Here is a 24182-nt window from a genome sequence, read left to right as displayed (position 1 = left end):
CCTCCCGCTTTGGCCTCCCAAAGCATGGGGATTACAGGCATGAGCCACACTACCTGACCAATCTAGAAGAATTAAAAGAAACAAATTGAGGCAAACTTCTAGAGAAGATTACTAAAAATATAAGGCCCTCTGAATGTACCTTTTAAAATCCTGAAAGAGAAAGGAAATCTTATATACTTTGTAACATAAACGGGTCAAGGAAAAGAGAACCAGACTAGCATGGGGCTTTAAATCTGCAACACTGAAAGTCAAAAAACAATGCAATTACTTTTCAGATTTCTTAGCGAAAAGATTGGGACACAAGAATAATAAATCATTAAAGCAGAGGAAATTTATGTTCACATATGTGCAAAGATTCAAAGGTGCCTCAGTAAAGTGTCAATATAAAATGCTGTAACTTCAACATGAGGGAGGAGAAAAGGGAATATAAACAGTGGTGAGTGATGCAACTTACAAAGTACTATAGTTGAATTCAAATTGGTGATGATAGTGTGATTGACAGTTTAAAAATATGTTAAATAAGAGGCTTTTGAAACTGAAATGAAATTTGTGTCCAGTTTGATTGTGTTAAACTGAAAGCTAAAGAAATTCTGAATAAAAGAAGAATAAACATTTATTTTTTGTACTTTCCAAGAACTCTGGTAGTAAGGGTCCCATACTTCTCTTGCTGTGGTTGCTGATTTTGATTTTACTGGCCCTTCCTATCCTTCCATTTTAACATTTTAATGATGTTATCATTTCACGGTCACAGGATTGCTACTGCAGAACCAAGCATCACATTCTTACAGAAGAAAAGGAAGCAGAAAAGTAATGGTCATTTTTCTGATGTTTTTTTTTTTTTTTTATCAGGGGAAAATATCTGTCTCATAAGCACAATAACAACCTTCCTGTAATTACTGATTGGCCCAAATGGAAGGTATGTCCACACATAAAACAATCCTTGGCAAAGGGGAATCTGATTATGATTGTCTTAGGCTGACAATGATTTATCGACTAGAAGTGGGCACTTTGCCCTTCAAGAAATCATGGAGTTCGGTAAACAAGAAAGAACTACCAAATGGCTTTGAGTAAATCACCAAAACCGTGTCATACGCATTGTTATATATAACATGGAATTAAACGTTTTTAAGTAGCACAAAAAATTCAAAGGTTTGGAAAGGATGTGGGGAATATAAAATCAAAATAGCATTTTAAATGTCTCATAGTCTCTATTTGTACGTGGGCTAGTGGGAAGGAAAATAAGCTTCTAAAGATTTTTGTCAATGTGAGGGAAAGAAGAGGGAAAATACAAAAAGTTTTGTGATGTTGAAAAGGATTATCTCATTCTAAAGCTATAGTTAATATGCCTTGGTGCAAACCAGAAAAGCAGTAAGAAATGTGCTTTAAATTTGATAAATTGAAATTTAATTAACAAACAGATTTGTATTCTGTTTGGAGAAGCAAGCAGCGAGAGAAATGAAAATCCTAGGTGGCTTTCTAAAACCACTGTCTCTGTGCCACCAGACAGCTCAGTTGAATCAGAAAGTTCAGAGTGGGATATGGATACAGGTATGTTTTTAAAATTCCTTGGGTGATTCTAATGTGCAACCAGGATTGATAACGACTATTTCAGAGGAATAAAAATATAGTACAATATCCACTATAAATTATATAAATTTTACAAATTCTTTCAGCAACCAAATTTTGAGTGCCCACGATAACCTAGGCAGTGTTCTAGGCACAGGTGACATTGCACCAAATGAAATAAAGTCTTAGGGCTTGGACCTTCAAATGAGAGAGACAGACAATATCTATGTAATGTCAGATGAAAAATGATAATGCACCCTGATAAAGTGTGGGAGGTTAAAGCAGGTGTGCCCAGGGATATCCCCTCTGCGGAGGAGAGAATTGAGCAAGGCAGGAATAAATGTAGGAAGTGAACCATGAGCACACGTGAGGAAGGAGAAAGAGAGCAGAGGGGAAGCAGAAGAACAAGGCTTTGCATCAAGAGCATGTTTCAGCCTACAGCAGTACACTCAAAGTCCTGAGAGAATGGAGTGTTGAACAGAAAACTCTAAGCTTATTCACACTTTGATTCAAAAGTAACGACAATCAAATTAGCTTTTCAGAGAAAGATTCAGAGATTTTATCTTTTCTAAATGCTGACTCTCAGAACTTCGAAAGTATATATGTCAACAAGAAGGAAAGAAGACCTAGAAGAAAGGAAATCATTCTCGTAAACTCCAAATAAGTATTTTAGATTAAAGCAAAATTAATAAATGATTGATTTAGGAAATTAATTAAGAACAAGATGAAACAAAAATAATATAATAAAATCACATGGAAGATGGGGAGAGTAAGGTCAGATTCCACATGTTCTAATGTTCGTGAATGGTTAAGAAGGGGATGGCGAATTCGATGAACTTCAAATTTTAAGTCAAGTGTACAAATGAAAATTTTATATGCTCACTAAAAGAACGTTAATTAATAATTCGCAAATGAGTTGAAAAATGCAGTAGAGATAATATGATTAATCAACTAGACAGTTAGATGAAAAAAACATCTGCAAAGAATGGGCATGGAAACTATAAAACACAGATGGGAAAACATACCTGGGTTGTAGATTTGTGATTTTGTTGGGTTGTAGATCTGTGTATCTTTTGTCTATAAGAGATAATTTGTAGAAAATATAAAGAATATATGAAGAGAAACGATGGCATTACCAATATTAAACTACTATGCCATTACATTGAAAAATGCATTTAAAACTCAAGTAAATAAAAAAGAAGTGCAAATAGGCCTGATATGTATGAAAATTTAATATGTACAAATGTAATATTTCAAGACAATGGAAAAAAGATGGCTTACTTAATGATGTTGGCATAGATGTATATCTGCAATGTAGGGTAAAAGGAGATGGATGAGAAAACATGGTAAAATATAAGTCTATCCAGACTATTACTACACATATGTGAAAAATGAGCTTACTCATGATAATCAAGAACTAAAAGATATCATGGAAAATGAGGATAAGAATATGGAAATATCTGCCTTGTTTTAATAGAATATTTGCATTAATATTTTATCATAAATAAAAGTTAAATCTCAAATGCAGATACTTCTAAAGAAATGAATATTAAATTACATGTGAACTAAAATAAGAACAAAACTAGCATCACCTACACTGTACTAAACATTTTCCGTTGAGAAACTCAAGCCCAGTTATATTCATTTATTATGGACCACATATAAATTGTAATTAATCTGTTAAAATTGAGAAAATAAAATATTTGTTTCAGAGGACTGTATGGTTTATTGTACTTACAAAACATTTCTTAAGAAAATAATACAATGATCTGCCATTTTTGCAACTGACCTCTTGGCCAAATACTGCAGCGTTTTGCCCTGCCCACTTTGTAGAATCTGAGTATCTAACGATGAAGAACAGCAGAATGAAAACTTTTCAGTAAGTATCCTTCAAATCAAGCAAAAGTAATTTTGTGGGCTACGCATTTGCAATTGCCTTCCTTTACAACCTCCAGAGAGCTCTTTAGCATCACTTGAATTAGGACTTTGGGCAAAGAGCCTGCTCAAAATGAAACTACTATTATAGTTACTCTTGACCACGGTACATTGCTTTTCTGTCCCCAATGGCAGGCACTCCAGCAGTGTGAGCAGTCAGGGAGCACCACTAAAAATATAGATAATAAAATCTGTGAGAGTTCCCTGAAGCAGATACAAAAATGTATGTGCATTTGCTCCTTTTTAGAATATAATATTGGAAAGAAGAGACACTCATTGGAACACATGATAGCTTTTGCATTTCAGTAATTTATCTATAAACATCATATCATTCTTGAACAAGGCAATTTCCCTGTTGCATTGTTGTTATATTTACCATTTATGATAATTTGGGGACACATTTCAGAGTGTGATTGTTTATTTCAATCAACTCCATAAGTGTAAGTTGATTACAGAGGTGGAGAACTGTGAAAAACATCATTCATTTAAGAAAAGGCCTTTGAGCTTATAGTTAGCATAGTTAACATAGTTCCATCGTTTATTTAGGGCTATACCACTAAGGACATATGTTAGGGGTGAGTTTAAAAAGAGGGGAGGTTTTTTTTTTTTGTTTTTGTTTTTTATTGGTTTGTATATCAGTTTTTAATGGGTTTTCACTCCAGAAAAGAAGTCTGCTTAGATTTATGCCAGAGTCCAGGGCTATTTACAGATTAATGGCTTTTTTTTTTCTTCCTATACACAGCCTTCCCATATATACCACAGGCTACTTCAATGGCTGCAACCCACTTGCCAGAAGACAAGTTAACTCCTCTTTAGTCATGTCCAAACTATTACAAATTCCTTTTGTAGGATAATACCTCTCTTTGGGGCCACACCATATGGCTTACCCTTTCCAACTCCTATCTTTTGACCACATTTTTATCCTGTATTTGTTTCAGGGTAAATTGAAAATTCATGTGTGAGATTTGTCAAACACTGTACACTAAATTCCCAGCACCTCTTTGCTGTAGCAATCTGATGCAGGGGCCACTCTGGACCTTGCCACAACCTAGGACTTCTCGGGCTTACAAATGTAAACTCTGATGCCCACACTTTTGTCATAACTTTGCAAGCTTACTTTTTCCCTCCCCAAACCCATAACTCAAACCTACAAACCACATTAAGATGTTTATTTGCTCTCTGTGTATCAATATCCTTTTGGTTTCATGTCAGTGTAAGAAATTTCAATTATTTAGCCTATATAGTAAAGTAGGTAATTGTGCAGACCTCGGAGCAAGACTGCCTGCATTAGAATTCTGACTCCAACATTTATTAACTATCATAAGGGGAAGACACTTAACCTCTCTGACCCTTGATTTTTCTTGTCTGTAAAATACAGTTTGTAAGAGCTCATTTTTATAAAGAAAATACATGTTTTTTATTTGTTTATTTTTTTCTATAAAGGAAAAGATAGCAGATTACATATGAGACTTAAAGTGGACCAGGAAAATAAATGATTATATTATGAAAATATCAATTTTTCCTAAGGATAAAAATCACCTTATAAATGTAAACTTCTTGTATTTTAATCCTTTCTTCCATGTATTATTGGGACTCTATCCCAAGTGTCTCAAACTTTTCTATAAGAGTTAGCACAGACTTCATTGTTTTTAAAGGAACTAAACTAGTCACAACATCTTTTTTTTCTTTTTAGTCTGGGTGTATGTATTTAAAAGTTTATCCCTACTCTTGCCTGTCATCGTGAGTTACCCTAGCCCACACCAAAGGAAAAGGAATGCAACCAGACTGAGATCATGACACCAAATATTGCCTTTCTTGACAGAGCGCTGCCATCCCTCATGCATAGTCAAACAGGCAAACTGGCACAAGTTCAAGACCTCCGGAAAAACTCATCGTTTCTCCACTTTCTGTCACCTTAATTTAGCCGCTGGCAAAGAAAAGCTTAACCATTGCTTCAAGAAGGAGGGTAGGTAGGAGAACAAAGATGACTTGCAAAATATAACATCTGAAAAATTGCAGTTCCTTTGTGCAGATTTGCTTTTCTCTTTAGTGGGGAATTTCTCACAAGTTCTGCCTTTACCTGAAGTGTCACATGGCTACATGAAACAACATTCTCCCCACTGCACCCACTCAGGCTGACAAAACAGCCTCATTTCAAAGAACAGTGAGAGTGAGAATTATTGTTTCCAAAACAGCATAGTCTTGAAGTCTTCCTGGAAGAGAGTTCCTCCATAATTTTCACACATCAAAGTGATAATGAAGTGAATTCAGACGTCCATTTTTCAACTCAACAGTTGAAACAAACTCATCTTAAATTCTTTAACTGAACTACATTGAAGAATTTGGAGGTTAAATTATGCTTTACTGTATGACATTTTGTATCCCAAATCACAAGTTTTAGACTGAAGAGTCTGTTCCTCCTGATTTAACCCATATTGAGTTTGCACGTTGAGAAAGCATTGATTTATGCTTGGAGAAGCAGGATAATCTGAATTCTTGACTCTACCAATATCTAGTTGTGAGCTACAAATTATATAATCTTTCTACTTCATATTCCTTCTCTTTATGAGATACAGACTAATTTACTATCTTCCCCTTTCTCATAGGAATTATGTAGCTTGGAATGTTGGCTTGCATTAGACTGAATATTGCTTCGTGATTCTTAATAGAAAATAAATAAATAAAAGCGGTTGAAGGAATAAGCTGTTCAGCTAAGAGGCCATATTAATTATTTAAAAATCTCACCAGAAATCATTACTATTTAATGTAAAAAGGACTGATGAATTTATAGGATTACAGGTTTTTTTTCTTTACAAATAGCTGTGGAAATATATTTGTGTTTTAATGCAAACATACATCAAGGATTAATATCAAATTTTGTATAATGTCATCACTTGTGAGAAAAAGAAATCAGCATATACGTAAGATCTTCTCAAGCATTGCCTTTTATATGGACAGCAATTAAGCAACGACTTCACCTTTAGATTAAACATATGTGAGATAAAATTTACAGAAGTTCATATATAAATAATTAATCATGAGCATTTTTACTTAAGCATTAGCCATGTTTAAAATATGTGTAGATGTGTGTGTATTTGAATGAGTGAGACAGCCTGTAAAACACAGAGTACAATAAATATAAGGAAATATTTCAAAATTAAAAAATCATGAAAGAAATTACTTCAGAAGATGTGTGGCTCTTCCTCATATTTTTAGCTATGCATAAAGACTAAATCACATTCTAAAGACCATCAGAACAAGACATTTCTGGCTATCTCACTGATGTGTATTAGATTCTTATTGAATAAATTATTCTTATATTTTAAACTCAATTTCCTTGTGCTATACTTATTCAGAATGGTGGTGAACTAGTCCATCACATGCTACAGTCCATAATTATTTGATTCATGGCATCTGAGGTACAAAGTGATCTCTTAGATCTTATTTTAAAACCATTTATATATATATATATATATATGTTTCATTTCTTAAATTTGTTATATTTGATGACATCCCCCTGTATTTATAGACTCCTTCAGAAATTACTTTTTCTTAATATGTACACTTTCACTAGGGAAGACCAAAGTTATTGTGCTGATACCTTAATTGATAATAATAATAACAACATATTACTAAAAATAGTATTGCTTTTAACTTGTCAGAGCTCTTATTTGGCCACACTTTAGCACAAATTCTTCTCCAATTTGCATCTGTTCCTTTCTTCCTTCTGGTTGTGTACTGAAGCTATATCTCAGCTAAAAGTATGCCATTTTGGTATTAAATAATTATTTTTAAAATGCAACTGGTTATATGGCACACACAGTATCTTGGGGATATGACTGAACTAATGAAGAAGAGAACAACTAAAATTATTTTTTTAAAGCTCATAAAACACCCGTAGGGAACAGTAGCCAATTTCTGTCATGCAGTCTGGGCCAACCGGAGACCAGGCCTGTTTGATCTCAAGATGAATACAGTCATCCTGGTAGGTTTCATTCTCCAATCATTCGTTCTCTTAGCTGTGATTGTCACTGAGAAACTCTTCATCAGTCCCTTTGACCACCTTCTCTGTCTGTCGTTAAGTACATGAGAACTTCTGGACACTTTTATATCACAGGAAGCTGAGAAAAACACATTCCCAGGCCCTTTTTCAGCTCATCGCTGATCCAACAAGGATGTTTTGAGGATGCTGTGCCTCCAGTGCCTCCTTCCAGAGTCATACAAGGGAAGGGAGTCAGCAGAATTCTCTATACCTGCAGGGTTTAGCATACTTACTGGATGCTTGTAACACCTCTTTCTTTCCTCAAGACTGGTCTCCAAATGAGAAGGAAAAGGAAAAAGTCAAGAATGCTACAGCCTGCCTTTTTTTATTTATAATGTTTTCTTCACCATTCTTGGTAAGGTTGTACTTTTATCCTTTTGTGTCATTCTTCATTCTTCTTTTAGTCCAGTCTCACTCAGATTAAGCTTATTTAGCAGAAAGATGTACTTCTCACATACATTTTATATATATATTCTTTCAGGCTTGGCCCACAATATGTTATCTAGAAGCTTTAGGAAGTTAGCAACTCTCTCTTGCCACAAACCTTGGTTTTCAAGCTAATGCCTTGTTCTGATTTTAGCTACCTATCCTCTTCCCCTGAAGGGCCCTCCCAAATAATGAGATGGAAGTTAGAAATAAAATATAATTAAGAGGAAATCAAAACAGAATACTTCAATATTTTAAAAAAATATTATCTTTTTTTTCTTCAACACAATCTGTACAGGAAGACAATAATTTAATTTTGGGATCAGATTCACTTCATTTTGTTACTTCTGCTTGCAGCCCTTGAAATCTTTCTTTCCTTTTTTGATATATCACACAATCTTTCACTTAAAAAAAAAACAAAAAACAGAACTTAGAAATAAATGATATGTGGAGAATACACATCTAATTAAGCACACAGGCAGACAGATGAACACACAGACATACATACACACATACAAATATTGATTTAAAAACCATAAATAAGAATTGCCACAAAAAACTACAAGGTGTTTTACTATTAATGTAAAATACATTCACATCTTTGAATGGTTGGGTCATAAATTACTAATTTTTTTTTTTTTTTTTTTTTTGAGATGGAGTCTCGCTCTGTCGCCCAGGCTGGAGTGCAGTGGCCGGATCTCAGCTCCGTGCAAGCTCCGCCTCCCGGGTTCCCGACATTCTCCTGCCTCAGCCTCCCAAGTAGCTGGGACTACAGGCACCTGCCACCATGCCCGGCTAATTTTTTTTTTTTTTTTTTTTTTGTATTTTTTAGTGGAGACGGGGTTTCACCGTGTTAGCCAGGATGGTCTCGATCTCCTGACCTCGTGATCCGCCTGTCTCGGCCTCCCAAAGTGCTGGGATTACAGGCTTGAGCCACCGCGCCCGGCCATAAATTACTAATTTTAACTCACAAGCCAATGCATATTTACTAGTAGTTTCTGAGAGGAGCTCATTGTAGAGGCAAGTTATAGGTAAAATGTCCTGAACCGTTCTGGCCATGAGTAGAAGGTGATGTAATAATCATCTATTTTCATATATGATATAGGCAATCCAGTTGTGACCAGAATATCATTGCTCCCGGGGAGTCATTGTCTTCTTCCTTCTAATTCTATAAATTCAGGCCCCATGCCACACCTATATTTGCCATATGCACAAAACATTTTCTTACCCTAGACTCATTTGTAAATCACAGTGTCCTTAGAATCTTTTTGGACTTATTCAGAGTTTGGTCTTGAAATTACAGAAAATTGCTGCTTCAAACATACAGTACCCATGACTCTACTGCCACAGCTCTAGCTAATTTCCTATCATGCTGCAATTGCACAAATCTGTGCAAATGCTGAAAATTCAGAAAGTTATCATTTAGTGAAAATAAGTTCTTTTACAGCCTTTCTTAAATAGCTTTTGCAAAATGCTTTCTGATTATATACACTTTCTTCTATGTGATTGAAAGGTTTGAAAGCATTTTTCATTCATTAAATATTTATTGAGTTACTACTACAGGACATGCACTGTTTCCACTTTAGTCTAAGTAGTGCCTGGAAGTCTTTCTTCAAATGTATATAAGCACAGTTTCCTTCATTATTTTTTTCTTGTTTTCTCCTACAAACATCCTCCCTAGCATTGAGGATTTAAGGTACTTCCCTGGAAAAAAATACTGCCTTCAGAAGATTATAGTTTTAGTATTTCTTATTCAATAGTATAAGAAATATGTATTATCCTAAACTTGAAGAATATTTTGTAATCATTTAAATTCCCAGCATATTAAAAAATAGCTTTTTCCTATCTACTTTAATAAAACTATGACCTCTAATTTAAAAAAAAAAATATTTTTCACTCAACAAAAACCACAGATCCTGATACACTAGGATAGTATTAAGGATTGGGAAGAGAGAGTAGGGCCAGCATCAAACATAGAATGTTAAGGTCCATAAGAGAAGACCCATACTTACCTATGATGGGAAACAAATAAGCAAACAAAATATACAGTTCATTAGCTTTTGAATATTTCTGCTTCAAGTGGAGTCAGTAAAGACATATTGGGGAAAACAACACAATATACTGAGATATGTCATTTTGATCCAAAGTTGTAGAAGTAAATTCACACACATACACACACACACGCACACACACACACTCCATAAAGATAAATGCTCACATGTGCAATAGACAATTGTTGATTCAAAACAAATGTTTTGCTTCCACCCACAGGCAGAGGAAAGTAGTGACTCCAGTCATACTGTATTTGCTTTTCATCACCTGAAAAGCCATGTGTTTATGTTGAGTACAGAATAGTGTGTTAAGCACGTTCAGCTATTGCAATCACAAATTATTTAGGGTGACTGAGCAGATATACTACCTGTGATGATTGTTGATCTCAATACTACAGTAATTTCACAGTATAACTTACATACATAATAAATGCAAGTCTATAAATCCTTCCCAAAGATTTTACCCTGATCCCCAAATGTTACTCAGTTTAGTAGATATCACTGTGTAGCTTTGATGTGAAATGCCAATATGCCTGTGAAACTGCACGTTTATATTGTAAAGAATTCTGACAACTTGCCCAAGTAGAAGAAGCTGTAAAACCAAAATTAAACAGTTATGTTAAAAATAAGAATAGTCTTGATCTCTTAGACTAATTTGATCGCATATGTAATACAGAACCTTAAATTGCAAGGGAGGTATAAAAGGTATAACTTATGCATTAAAAATATCATGACTGTATGACAAGGTAACTCGATTTAAGATACAAAATACATATTATCAAAATATACAGGAGTCTCCTGATTATTCATAGAAAGAAGAAAATAATTCAAAAATTTATATAATTCCTATGCATAATTTTCGCTAATGTTTCAGCATTGTTACTTAAAAAATCTTTTCAAATATCTAGATGTTGGTTCTGGAAAGAAGCAGCAAATAAATAGAGATACTGTGGTGTAAACATGGAATATGACATATGAATAAATGTTTTAAATTATAAATAGGAGAAAATCAATATTATAACTCAAAAGTACTTTTACAAATGTAACCACAACTCATTTTATATAATATTTTTGATAATTTGTAGTTTAGAAAGATTTTTCAAAGTTTCAGCAAACGTTTTGGAACTGACTGTGCTTATTGCTTTGTCAAAGGATGTCTCTCTCCAGCCAAACTAAATACAATCTAAATACCTCTCTTCTCGCCAAGGCATACTGTATGTAAGCTTTCATTTTATGATTGGCTATATTTTTAGACTCTCTGATTGGATATATTTTTGCTTATTTTTAGATTTCATAAGAAAAAAAGAATAAATATCAGCCACAAGGCTAGTTTCCCAAGTCTTCTGTTCCTGCCTGAAAAGTTGAAGAAACATATCAATGAACTTCTCTTTCACTATCTCCGTCATCCCGTAAGGAATAAATAATTTCCAGAGCATGAGTCACAACATTTTATGTTAGTTAAAACAATTATATGACACCAATAAAACAGGTATTTAATAGCAAGATATTCGGTATTCAAAAACAGCACGATATTTGCATTAGTCTTACATTATTGAACTCTAAAAAATAAGCGGCATGCGTATCCATTTCACCAAGCCATTCCACAGAAAGAAGAAGATATTTTTGGCCAAAAATGCAATTCCTTGAATATTTGATAAAGAAAATATCTTTTGACTTTTTTAAAATTAAAGTTAGTCCATTATTCAGAGCTAGGAAATATTCAGAGTATGAAAATGGAAAATATTTTGAAGGACTGGATAATTGTTAAGGCGTAAAGATAAGTTTCAGTGACAAAGATAATACTGGTAACATAAGCAGCAATGTGTATTGTGTAATAATTAAATGTTCAGTCATTTTCTATGTTCTTTATATCAGTTGACTCATTTAGGTTTCTGGCTGATTAATATCCACAGATGTAGAACCTGGACCATAAATAAGTCAGGTAACTTGTCCAAGTTCATATTAATGGTAGACCTGGCTTCAGCTTGGGATTTTAACCAGGGTTGAAGGACATGACTCTAAATTTTACATATGGAAGAAAATGAAACCTGCCCCTCTGAGACTAATGTGCATAATGTCCAAACTCCCTATTTATCTAATAAATGAAGTAAAAGTATTGTGACATGTGATTATAATAAATTTCTGGAATAATAGTAATAACATCCACACATTTGATCAAAATAAATCAGTTTTATGTAAAAAGCAAACCTTGAATTGAATGTTTTTCTAGGGACCTTCACTACAGGGGAATAAGAAGTGATGTGTAGAACTCTATAGATCCCACGAAACAGAGAAAAATGGGATTCAGTGAAGTCACTGATGGAAAGGAGTGTGATTGTGTATTCCAAATTTCATGTCAAAGTTCCCATGTGGCCCAGACTATTATTTCTAATCTAAAATGTCTGAGATTGCCTGGTAAGCTTGTGGATTTATACCTGTTGGGTATCAAGAGCTAAAATTTCACACCCATCAAGGTATTTGCTATTAAAAAACAGTAAGATATTTGTATTAGTCTTACATAATTGAACTGAATCAGTTCAGTTTTTCTGAATCAGAAACACTGATAAAGCAAATTGTTTATATGCTAGACTATATTTGGAAAATATGTCAATTTGGGTTTTATAGAGTTTGATTTTTGGCCAAGTACAATTCAGAGAGTTTCTATTGAGTCTTTCGAAAATGTTACTTAAATCCTCATGTAACTTTCCACTTACATAAATAAATTACCCTTTACCAAATGTTACATACAATATAAAACTCTTCAAAATCTTTTCCAGGCACTTGGCATTGTCTCTAACATCTTCTCATTTAAAGAGTGAGGGTGTGGTAACTGGCGATGGATTCTCACTATTCATACACTAGTAGTATAGTTTAACTGTGTCCCACAAAAATCATGTGTTGAAAACTTAACTACATTTAACAGTGTTGGAAAATGAGGCCTAATGAGAGACTATTAGGCCATGAGGGATCTGTCCTCATGAAAAGATTAATGTCATTCCTGCATTATTGTAGGACTGACTTCCTTATCTCAGCAGTGGAGTGAGCTTGGCCTTCTTTTTTCTCTCTCCCTTTCTCTCTTCTTCTGCCATGAGATGACAAGAGAATGCTCTCACAAGATGCCTGTCCCTTAATCTTGAAATTTCCAGCCTCCGGAGTCCTGAGCCTATAACTTTCTGTTCATTATAAATTACCCAGCCTTGGGCATTCTGTTATCACAGCATGAAACAAACTAGGGCAAGTAGTATATGTTTTATCTACCCACAGAAAGTCTTCAGTCCTCAACCAGCTTCTATTTTCTTGGCATCCAAGAAATCTAAATTTTGCAGACCTTGAAATGAACTGTTACTTGGCCTTAGGCAAATTACTTAACATTTCAGAGTATTAGCTTTCTTATCTGTAATATATATATGTATCTCTCATCAGTAATATATATATAGTATGTATATGTACATGCAAATATACATACATATATTTGATAAATACTCATCAGTTGTGATATAAATGTATAGACACATAGATTAAATATATAAAAATACATACAGCACTTTTTATTTATATAAAATATACATGGTGTGTATATGTGTGTATATATAAATGTGTGTATATATAAACACATGCAAACAAGTGAACTGTCTGGTATATAAACTGATAAATATTAGGCACTTATGAATGCTTTTAATTGAATTAAGAAGCAACCAAAAATAGAAAAAAAAAAAGCATCCTGCATAATATCAGCATTCTATTCTGAATACTGAGTTTGCTCCCTAAGAACATTACTGTGTTATTTTTTAATAATGATGTCTGAGACTGGCAGGCACTTACACACAGTACAGAGGAAAATTCTCATCTTTCCACGAAGACATTTTTAAAAAGCAAATAATAAAATGCATTTTATATTTTTGCTAGAATGTTCTAATTCTCATGGATATGATATTGAGCTGATCCAAATGTAATAACATGAAAAATCAATGAGATCTTCAAGGCCAGAAACCACATGTAGGCCGGGCGTGGTGGCTCATGCCTGTAATCCCAGCACTTTAGGAGACTGAGGCAGGCGGATTATAAGGTCAGGAGATCGAGACCAGGGTGAAACCCCGTCTCTACTAAAAATACAAAAAATTAGCCAGGCTTGGTGGCGGGCGCCTGTAGTCCCAGCTACTTGGGAGGCTGAGGCAGGAGAATGATGTGAACCTGGGAGGCGGAACTTGCAGTGAGCCGAGATCGCGCCGCTGCACTCCCCTGGGCGACAGAGCAAGACTCCGTCAAAAAAAAAAAAAAGAAAGAAAGAAACCACATGTATCAGAAGAAAGTGATATTAATATTGATACAACTCTCAGGATTCAAGATCTTAATATGTAAATGAACTTACATCAGAGTTCATTAACTGATTCTATTTTTTGTTTTAACATGTTTGTAGCTTCAGAAACGAGAAAAAAAAAATCAGTGCAAAAACTTTTATGTTGCCCTTTCCTTTACCTGGAGCACTCTTACTCCACACACCCCCTTGTTTCTTCTCTTGCTATTCAGGTCTTTGGACACTTGTCACCCCTCAAGGAGCACCCTGGCTAACATTTCACACCCATCAGTTTCTTTTTGTTTGTAACTTTGCATTACCTGATATTATATCATGTCTTTTGTTTACTTGTTTATAGTACCAATCCCTGGAAAAGTGTAGGGAATAGACCTTTTTCTCTTTGGCCCACTGTCAAGAGAGGAGTTAGAAGACAGCCTAGTGCAACCAGATTCTTAACAAGAAATGGATCTGATTATATCATTTTAGATCATTTTTGACTCTTCTTAAATTTTACGTAAATATAAATATACAGTATGTACTCTCTGAAAGCTTACCCTTTTCACTGAGTCAAACATTTTTGGGGGGGAGTTAATAATGGCACTGACTATAAGAGTGTTTTGTTCATTTTATTATTGAGTTGTATGCAACTCTAGGAATACACCACAATATTATACATCATCATGTCTTTACATGGTGAACATTTGGGCTGTTTTCACCTTTTGGTTATTATTAACAAAGCTGTTAGAAATATAAGTATTGTTGTAGATATATTTTTTATTAATCACGTGGAATTGCTGTCAATGTTTTTAAATGGGTGCTAAATTTTATAAGAAACTGCCAAACTGTTTTTCAAAGTGCTTTTAATATCTTACACCTCCATCAGTGACATATGAAAATTTCAGTTCCTCCGGATCCAAGGAAACAATTGGTATTGTCTATCTTTTTAATTTGGGGCATTCTAATGTGTGAATGAAATGCTGTTTTGTATCATATTGTGGTTAAACTTTGTACATCCTAATGCCAAATATTTACATGTATTATTAGCCATCATATATCTTCTTTCAGGAAATTATTAAATAAGAAGTTTACTTTTCTTATTTGAGTGTGTTGTCTTCTAATTATGAGATTATACGATTTTTGAATGTGTTTTAGACACATAATTCTTATCAGATAAATGTATTGAGAATGTTTTTCTCTGCCTGTGTTTTACTCCTCAATTTTTGAGGGATTTGTTTTAAAGAACCAAAACGTTTAAATATTTTTGAAGACCAGATTAAAAATTTTTATTTTATAGTCCTTGTATTTTGAGTAGTATCTAAAGTTATGAACCTGCCTCAAGGTTATGAAGTTTTGTTTTTATTCCCTATGTTTTCCATTTTACATTTAGATATATGGTCCATTTTGAATTTAATTTCCTCTTTTCGAATGTCTCAGTTTTTAAATTAATTGTTATTTAAACTTTTTTTTTTTATTTTCAGGTATAAGCGTATAAAAATACAAATTTCAATGCAAGCACCTCTTTAACTGTATCCCGCAAATTTGGTTACTTAGTGCATTCATTTCTTTTCAGTTCAATTGTTTTTAATATTTCCTTTGAGATTTTTTTATTTGACTGAAGGAGTACTTGCCAGTGTATTACTTAATTTGCAGATATTTCAAAATTCCCTTATTTTAAAATTGATTTTCACTTTCCCCAAATAATATACTCTGTAATATTTGTTGTTTTTGAGATTTACATGCTCCAGCGCATAATGTATCTTGGTGAACCTTCTTTGTAGACTTGAAAATAATATGTACTGTTTAACTGTTGGATGTGGTAGTGGTAATATCAGTTAGGTCAAGCTGATTACAGTGTCGCATAATTAATGCAACAAGTTATCGAAACTGTAATTCTGTTTACTGAATGTCTTTTGTGTTATTACCTTTATGTATTTTACATATAATATGTATACATATATACATTATAACCACAATGTACAATATAGTTTTTCTTTAAATTTCTAGTTTTCCTTAAAGGAATTGGAAGAAGACAAAAAAATTTTTATTTTACTAACTTATTTATCGTTTCTAATCCTATAGATTTCAATTTCCAACTAATTTTCTTTCAGTCTGAAGTAAATCTTCTATTATTTGTAGTTGTGGAGGCCTAATAATTAATTCAATGTTAATTTATCTGAAAAACTATTTATTTTACCCTGGACATATAATTCTGTAATGACAGGTTTATCCTCCCATTTCCATTTATCTTCTACTGTATCTGATATACACTGAGTTGTCATTTAAATTTTTGTTTCCTTTGATATAATATGCTCTTTTTTTTCCTAGCTGCTTTCAAACTTTTCCTTTGATCTTTTATTTTTAGCTGTTGAATATGATGTATCTAGATATAAATTTCTTTATATCTACCCTACTCAAGGCTCACCGAACATCTTGAATCTGTACATCAAGGTTCTTCATAAAATTTGGGAAACTTTGGCCATTTTTTCTTCAAATATTTTTCTGCCTCATTGTTACTTTCTTCTCTGTGTGATGCTTTAATTACACATATGTTCAACATTTTAGTATTGTCCTGCAGGTCCTCAGTATCTTTCCCATGGTATTGAATAATCGTGTCTCCCTGTTTTTCAAATTGCATTGTTTTTACGAGACTATCTTCAAGTTCATTGACCTTTCTTTCTACCATTGCTATACTATCCTTAAGCTGATCCAGTGAATTTTTTTATTTCAATTACATGTTTTAGATCTACAATTTTCACTTGGTCCTTTTTATACATTCCATTTATTTGCTATATTACCCTGTTTACTCATTACATCCACATTTTCCTATGAATATTTCAATATATTTTCCCCTCGATATATTTTGGTAGTGATTTAAAGACTGCTAATTCCAATATTGAGCTCTCTTCAGAGTCAATTTCTATTTTTTTCTTGTTCATGGGTAACATTTTCTTTTCTTTTTTTTCTTTTTTTTTTTTTTTTTTGACATTACACTTAACACTGACTGTACACTTAACATTGCCAATGTATTTTGTGAAGACTATAGATTTTAACTTGTTAAGGCTCATTTTCAATGTATCGTTAGGGTGGACCTGTGGAAAACATAAGGTATTTTGTAAGCCTCTAACTATATAGGAAACTGTTGAAGGCCGAAAGAGTGAGGGTCATGATCAACTCAGTATACCACTGGAGGTTACATGAGTAAACAGCAAACTGTTCTCATGACAGCTGGTTGTTAGCAAACTGACAGACTGCATCTGCCGCCCAGAAGGAATCCTGAGGGCAGTCAAGACCCAGGCACAAGCATTTCTTGTGATTAGGCACATCTGAAGCCTGTTAGCCATCATATGAACCTGCGATCAATCAAGCAGCTGACCAATCGTTAGCTCCTCCTGCCTGCTCTTTCTACCCAATAAATACGAAGAGCTGTGGAAGCTCAGGGTGGCGGCTGCCTTTGCTCACTAGAAGCAGTGAGCTCTCTTTTTCCCCTGGCCCTTTCCTTTAAAACAGTTTCTTTTGTCTTTAAGTTTTCATTACTACGGTCCGTGCGGCCCTTCCTTCAGTCTTGTAATGACGGTCTCAAGTAGTAACTGTGGCAGTCTGCCACAGGAAACACTTTCTGAATCTAAAGTTCTACCCAGTGATCTTTATTAGGCTTGATTTTAGGAATTTTTATCATTACTCTAGAGTAGACTATAAGAAATCGTTCTTACTCCTAATGCATAGTCTTTTTATTGCCTTAGCTGAATACCTGGGGTATCAACTCTCCTCTCTTGCTGGGCCAGAATTCCAGTATCTTTCAGCGTTGCTCAAACCCTAGTGTTTCTCTTCTGTTCTCAACTCTGTAATAATTGAGTCCCTACCAGAATATGTGCAGCTCAGCATTCAGTTAAGGCCTCAAAAACAAATTCTTCATAATTCAACTCTTCTTGACTCCATTTGGTGACTTGAGTATCTTATATATCTTATATTCTGGTTGCTTCAGATGCCACAAGCTCTATTCTCTGTTTTCTCAGCTCAGAGGGATCATGGTGCTTTTCTTGTGTTCAAGCTCTCTGGAACAAATTGGAACATAGTCCAAAGGTGCAGAAGTGTGGCGGCTGGATAGCCCATCTTGAGAGGGGATTGCAGGTTCCCTTTTTCCAGGGATTCAATCTCAAGTTGCCTATGATGCTATGCCTGAAAATAGTTGTCTTACATATTTTGTTCAGATTTTATTTTATTTTATTTGGTGAAAGCAGTAGTCCCATATCAGTGATCCTACAATCTCTGACAGATGAAATTTCATTAAACATTTTAATTTCTCAAGAAAATAATTTTTCATTGTATACTACTAAATATGAATGGAATGGACTAATAAACATTATGTAATACCTGATTTATGTATGTATTTATAAAATAAGCATAACATTTTAATAGTTGATTAAACATCCACTTTTAAAAATAAAATAATTTATTTCAGTTTAAATTAAAATATTTTATAAGGTAGTTAAGTTACTTGTACTAATGTCATTTAGATAAAATATTATAGTTATTACTCAGAATTATTATTGAAATTATAGCAGTAATAATCAAATAATATCTTCTGTAAATACTGACATAATTAAAAATTGTTTTGTTGTATATGGTTTATAGAGACACATACATATACTAATTCTCAGCTATATGTGTAATTTCCAGTATTATACTCAAAACACTAGACTTTAAAAACATTTTTAGCTTGCTCATTATCTACTATAGTAAAATGTTAATTTTTTGTTATTTTTTTCCAAAGGGAACAATTTAACTTAAGTATGTGACATAATAACATGCATGAGATACCAAAAATCCATCATAAAATCAGTTTACAATAAGTGTTACATTATTTTAATATCATATTCTTCTAAAATTTGACAGTTAATTCTTAAAATAACCACTAAAGTATTTTCTTAATTATATAAAAAGTTGAACAGTTGGTATTACCCTTATTTGTCAAATTAAAAATACAGTAACTAAGTAGAATAAAGCATTTAGAAAGTTCTGTCACATAATTTATAGACATGTTCTCAATTTAATATTAATTTTTCTAACAAATATTTAGTAAGCACTCCCTGTGCATTTAGACATGAGTAACTTGGGATAAAGTAGTCAGCAATATGGGCATTATCTCCTTCATGAGAACTGATGGCTTAGTAAGATAATCACTTCGATTGAATTATTAAAATGAGTCAGACAGGCATTGTCTGAATATATACACACATGTGCACACATAACTACATACATACATATGCATGTATATTTTCATCTAATTCTCATGCTAACTCCATAAAGTCCTTGTTATCACCATTTTATTGATCATGTTATAGAGGTATATTTTACCAGTGTGTCATATTACAACACTGTTTATTCTTGTTATTGGTGGTGGTGGTGGTGGTGGTGGTGCTTGTTTTTGGTCACAAATTCTTGGCTTTCATAAAACACTGTAGAACACTCCTTACTATGAAATTCTTTGGCATGAAAGGCATGCACTGTCAAGATGGTATAAGAGAAACTACAGAGAACAAGGAAATTGCATTGGATTTAATCAACCTGACCCTATAATACTGTCTGTCTTTGTAACATAGCTCATCTTTCCATTTTTAATAGCCAGTTACTTTTTTTGATAGTTACTACATTTTCTCTGCATTTAATATTAAGCTATCAGTGAAAACTTTAGCTAAAAGTGAACCTGTATCATTTTCTTTTTCTTCACTCTATATCTACATTAAGCAAAGAATGAACTCAGGTAAAGGTAGGTATAGTCATGTTCTCAGTCCTCTGGCTTCTCCCCTCCCCCATCCGCAGTCTCAGGCATCTTCTTTCTATAACTGTCATCCACGCTGCGCCCAGCCACCTGGCATCTGATGTGATCTGTGTTTGTATAGATCTTAGACTGATAGTATAATTCAGTCTAAGGTCTTTCAGACAACCGCTCTCAACTAGCTCAATCTCTTTGACCTGTGTTCTAGCAGAATAAAGGCCATTTCCCCTTGAAGCTTCCACTGAGAAACAGTCATCTATTAATTGGTGAATCACTTTCAACCACCTTACTTCCATCTGTGGAAAGCCTATGGTTTTCAGTTGTTTATTTGTTAACTTGATGTTTGACAGACAAGCAAAATAAAATGACAGGAATAACAGCCATTTTCCTGCTTATGCGCATATCACTCTCTCACACACACAGACGTAAGCCTGGGTGCGTGTATATCTACTCCCCAGTGCCTGTAGTGAATCCACGTTTGTTGAAGCCAACAATTATCCATGCAGCTCTCCTACCATGTGCTCCCAGTCACCAGCTGTCTCGCTTTCCAGCATGCTGAGGCTTTTGCTCTTCCCCGAAGCAGTTCACATGGGCACTATGATCCTCTCAGCTTAGTCTCTGATTCTAATCCCTATCCTAGGGTCTTGGAGCTTTTTGCTTCTTTTAGCTATTTCCAGTTTGAAATTCATATTTATTACTGGCTCCTCCTTCCAGAAGTGTTGGCTGTAAGGAAAAAGATTAAAATGAATCACAAACTATTTTCATTTATTCTACTAAAGCTTTTCTTAATAGCCAAGGCACACTGATATTATACAAGCTCAGTGATACCCACAAGTGGAGGTCTTTTGAATTTTTGTGTTAATTGACACTATATGAATGAGATTAACTTGTTCATACCTAAGCTTAGGTACAGCATATTACCTGTGGGAGCAAGATTCAGGATTCATTCTGATTGGGATCAAGTAATTTTCATTTATTCCATAGGTAGTATCACTCCTAGCCTCTTCACTCTAAGATAAGATACTTCTTTCTCATAATGTCTCTATTCACTGACTCAGTAATAATTCTTTTGGTAATATGCTCCTTTTTTAAAATAACATCTGGGTTTGGCTGCCTCACGTTACAAGAATGGCTTGTCATCCAACATACTTTTTTTAATATTCTTAGTACACATAATAACAACAAGACACCTAAAAATAATTAAGAGAAGCTGGCACTTAAATTTTGATTACATTTTATTTCAAAGGCCATCCTACATTCTATTTAAGACAGAAAGAAAAGCATATATATTTAACACCTTAAACTTAGAGTTTATAAAGTAGCGCTAAAAATACAAAAAAAACAAAAACAAAAACAAAAAAACACAAATTTCCCATTTGGTGAAGAAACCAGTCAAAATGCTGTGTGTAATCCCCTGATGGTGATCTTGCCTTCATCTCAGTGGGTAACTAAATAATGCTTTAATAACAGTTAACTGACAAAGTGGTTGCAGTGGATATTCTTGGAGGACTCCTTTTACTTCTTACCGCTCTCTATTGACCTAATAATTAGTCTTCAATAAGAAAAGGTCAGCTTCTCATTCCATTTCGGTCTAAGGTTCTACTCATTGATTCACAATTTTCCTTTTCTTTTAACCTTATATATATTTCTTGCCAACATCACCCCCAGTGAAAAGAGTCCAAACCAATGATGTCTACTTGCAGGTTCATTTGGGTTAAAAGAGAGTCTGGGTAAGAACAGGCACAGTTCAATCTATTTATCATAAAAGCTAGAAGATTCAAATGGCATGTCTTGCTGAGGGCAGGTCAGTCATAGCTGTAAAGTCAAAGTGATAGCATACTTAAACTTGTAAATAAAGATTATCATATGGATTTCTAGATGTCTTGATTCACTTGTTTTAACTTTAAAATATATTTTTTCTTTTCACAGTATCTTTAGTTCTAGATTTTTATTGCAGCAGTTTTCTTATAAATCCATCCCACAAACAACAATAACAACAACAAATCTCTCAAGTTTCAGCCAAGTTTCTTCAGGGCTCTGCAATTTGGAACATAATTCTCTTGAAGTGTAATCACTGCATCCTATCCTAATGTCCACAGGAACAAGACCTTACTCTCAGAGAAATGGTAAATATAGTCCCTTGTTCATAATACCCACTTCAAACCAGGAACCAGAAGGTCAACCCATTACAGTAAGTTTGTTTTAATGTGTTCAGTCCTAGTAACTGAGCCACTTTTCCTCCCAAGTCCACAGTCCAGAGTTTCAGAGAACAAGGGGAAAACTGAAAAGCTCCTGTCACTTTTGCAATGAATATCTTTCCCTAGTTCAATAATAAACCTATTGTAGAATGAGAAGGGAGAAAATGAGAACCTGAAGAAGAAAATAGATCCAGTTATTCAAGTCATTTGGAAGGTAATATTATGTTGATCATATGTCCGTAATGAAGATGAAGACAGGAAATTGCAACTGGTTCCTTCAAAAAAAAGGGGGGGAGGATATTTTAATGAGAAACAAAACTCTCTACTCAGGGAGTGGCTTATGGGTGCATGTAGTAGCCTCCCTTTACTGCCATTTAGTCAGAAGAAACAAAGAAGTAGCTGCCTACATCTGACCCTACATCACATGTGGAAATCCAGACTTCCAAATAAAGTGACAGACAAAAATACAATGATAATAATGCTATAAGATATCATGGAAATTGACTAATAAAGAGGAACATGTAAAGAAGTAGGGGGTAAGATTCAATAACAAAAAAAAATATGAAGCAAAATAACAATAAGAAAAGACTCTAAGAACATGGTAATAATATTGGGATACAAAACAGCAGTTTGAAAGGCAGACTGGAGGTACATCATTTAATGGTTCCAGAAGACAGAAACAAATTCTTTTAAGGCTGCCTGAAGGTGAGGAGAGACAAATATAATAAGCCCTTGAAACAAAATTTGCAAATAATATAGATTGCTAGAGTCTTTTTTTTTTTTTTTTTTTGAGACAGAGTCTCGCTCTGTCACCCAGGCTGGAGTGCAGTGGCGCAATCTCAGCTCACTGCAAGCTCCTCCTCCCGGGTTATGCCATTCTCCTGCCTCAGCCTCCCGAGTAGCTGGGACTACAGGCGCCTGCCACCACACCCGGCTAATTTTTTGTATTTTTAGTGGACGGGGCTTCACCGTGTTAGGCAGGATGGTCTCCATCTCCCGACCTCGTGATCCGCCCGCCTCTGCCTCCCAAAATGCTGGGATTACAGGCTTGAGTCACCGCACTCGGCCAGATTACTAGAGTCTTAAAGTGAGCAACGTTAATTTAGACTCTGTGACTTAGGCAAGTTTTTTTTTTTTAATATATTTGCCTCATTTTCCTTATGTATGAAAGATGATAATAATTACATTGTCCCAGTGTTTTTAAGTGTTAACTGAATTAACCCTTGTAAGTATGTAGAAAATAGTAGCCAGTGTTGACTACTGGAGCTTTATCTACTATTATATATGTCTATGAGTTGCTAAGTTGCAGAAAATTTAATACTAGTTCATAATGTATTGTTGTTAAACTATGCTTTAATAGTATTCTGGATTTTTTTTGTAACTTAGACTGAATATTAATGCAAATTTCTGAAATTGAGAGACTAAAATATTGATGGATTTCTGGACATTGATAAAACTATGAACTCCATTATATTAGACAGACTTTTTTCAGGAATTTATAATAATCCACTTTAATAAAATAACACTTTTATGGAATGGAATACTAGAAAGGTCTACTCGAACTGATAGTGAGTTTTCTCTCTGATCGGGTGTCCACAAGAAGCCAAATTTTAACCAGAAGTACAGTGACCCTAGAACTGGAACAAGGTGGGCAATTGTCTGATTCTAATGTATGAAGGTAGGTTGGAATTCTGTTAATGTTCTCCTTAGGCTGACTAACCTTTAGATAGGCTTTTTCCTGATTATAGGCCTGATGGAGCTCAGAAAATGATACTAAAAAAATATGCTACCTTGGAATACTGAGTATTTTAAGCTACAGGAAATTGGGAAAACCATACAAGCAGGAAGATCACGCTTTGACTTCCTCTGGTCTTTCTCTCCTGAAGCAGGCCGT

The sequence above is a fragment of the Macaca fascicularis genome, chromosome 4 (genome assembly GCF_037993035.2).
Source record: "Macaca fascicularis isolate 582-1 chromosome 4, T2T-MFA8v1.1".
Taxonomy (NCBI): Eukaryota; Metazoa; Chordata; class Mammalia; order Primates; family Cercopithecidae; genus Macaca; species Macaca fascicularis.
The sequence above is the reverse complement of the archived record's forward strand: the minus strand, read 5'-3'. Positions refer to the sequence as shown.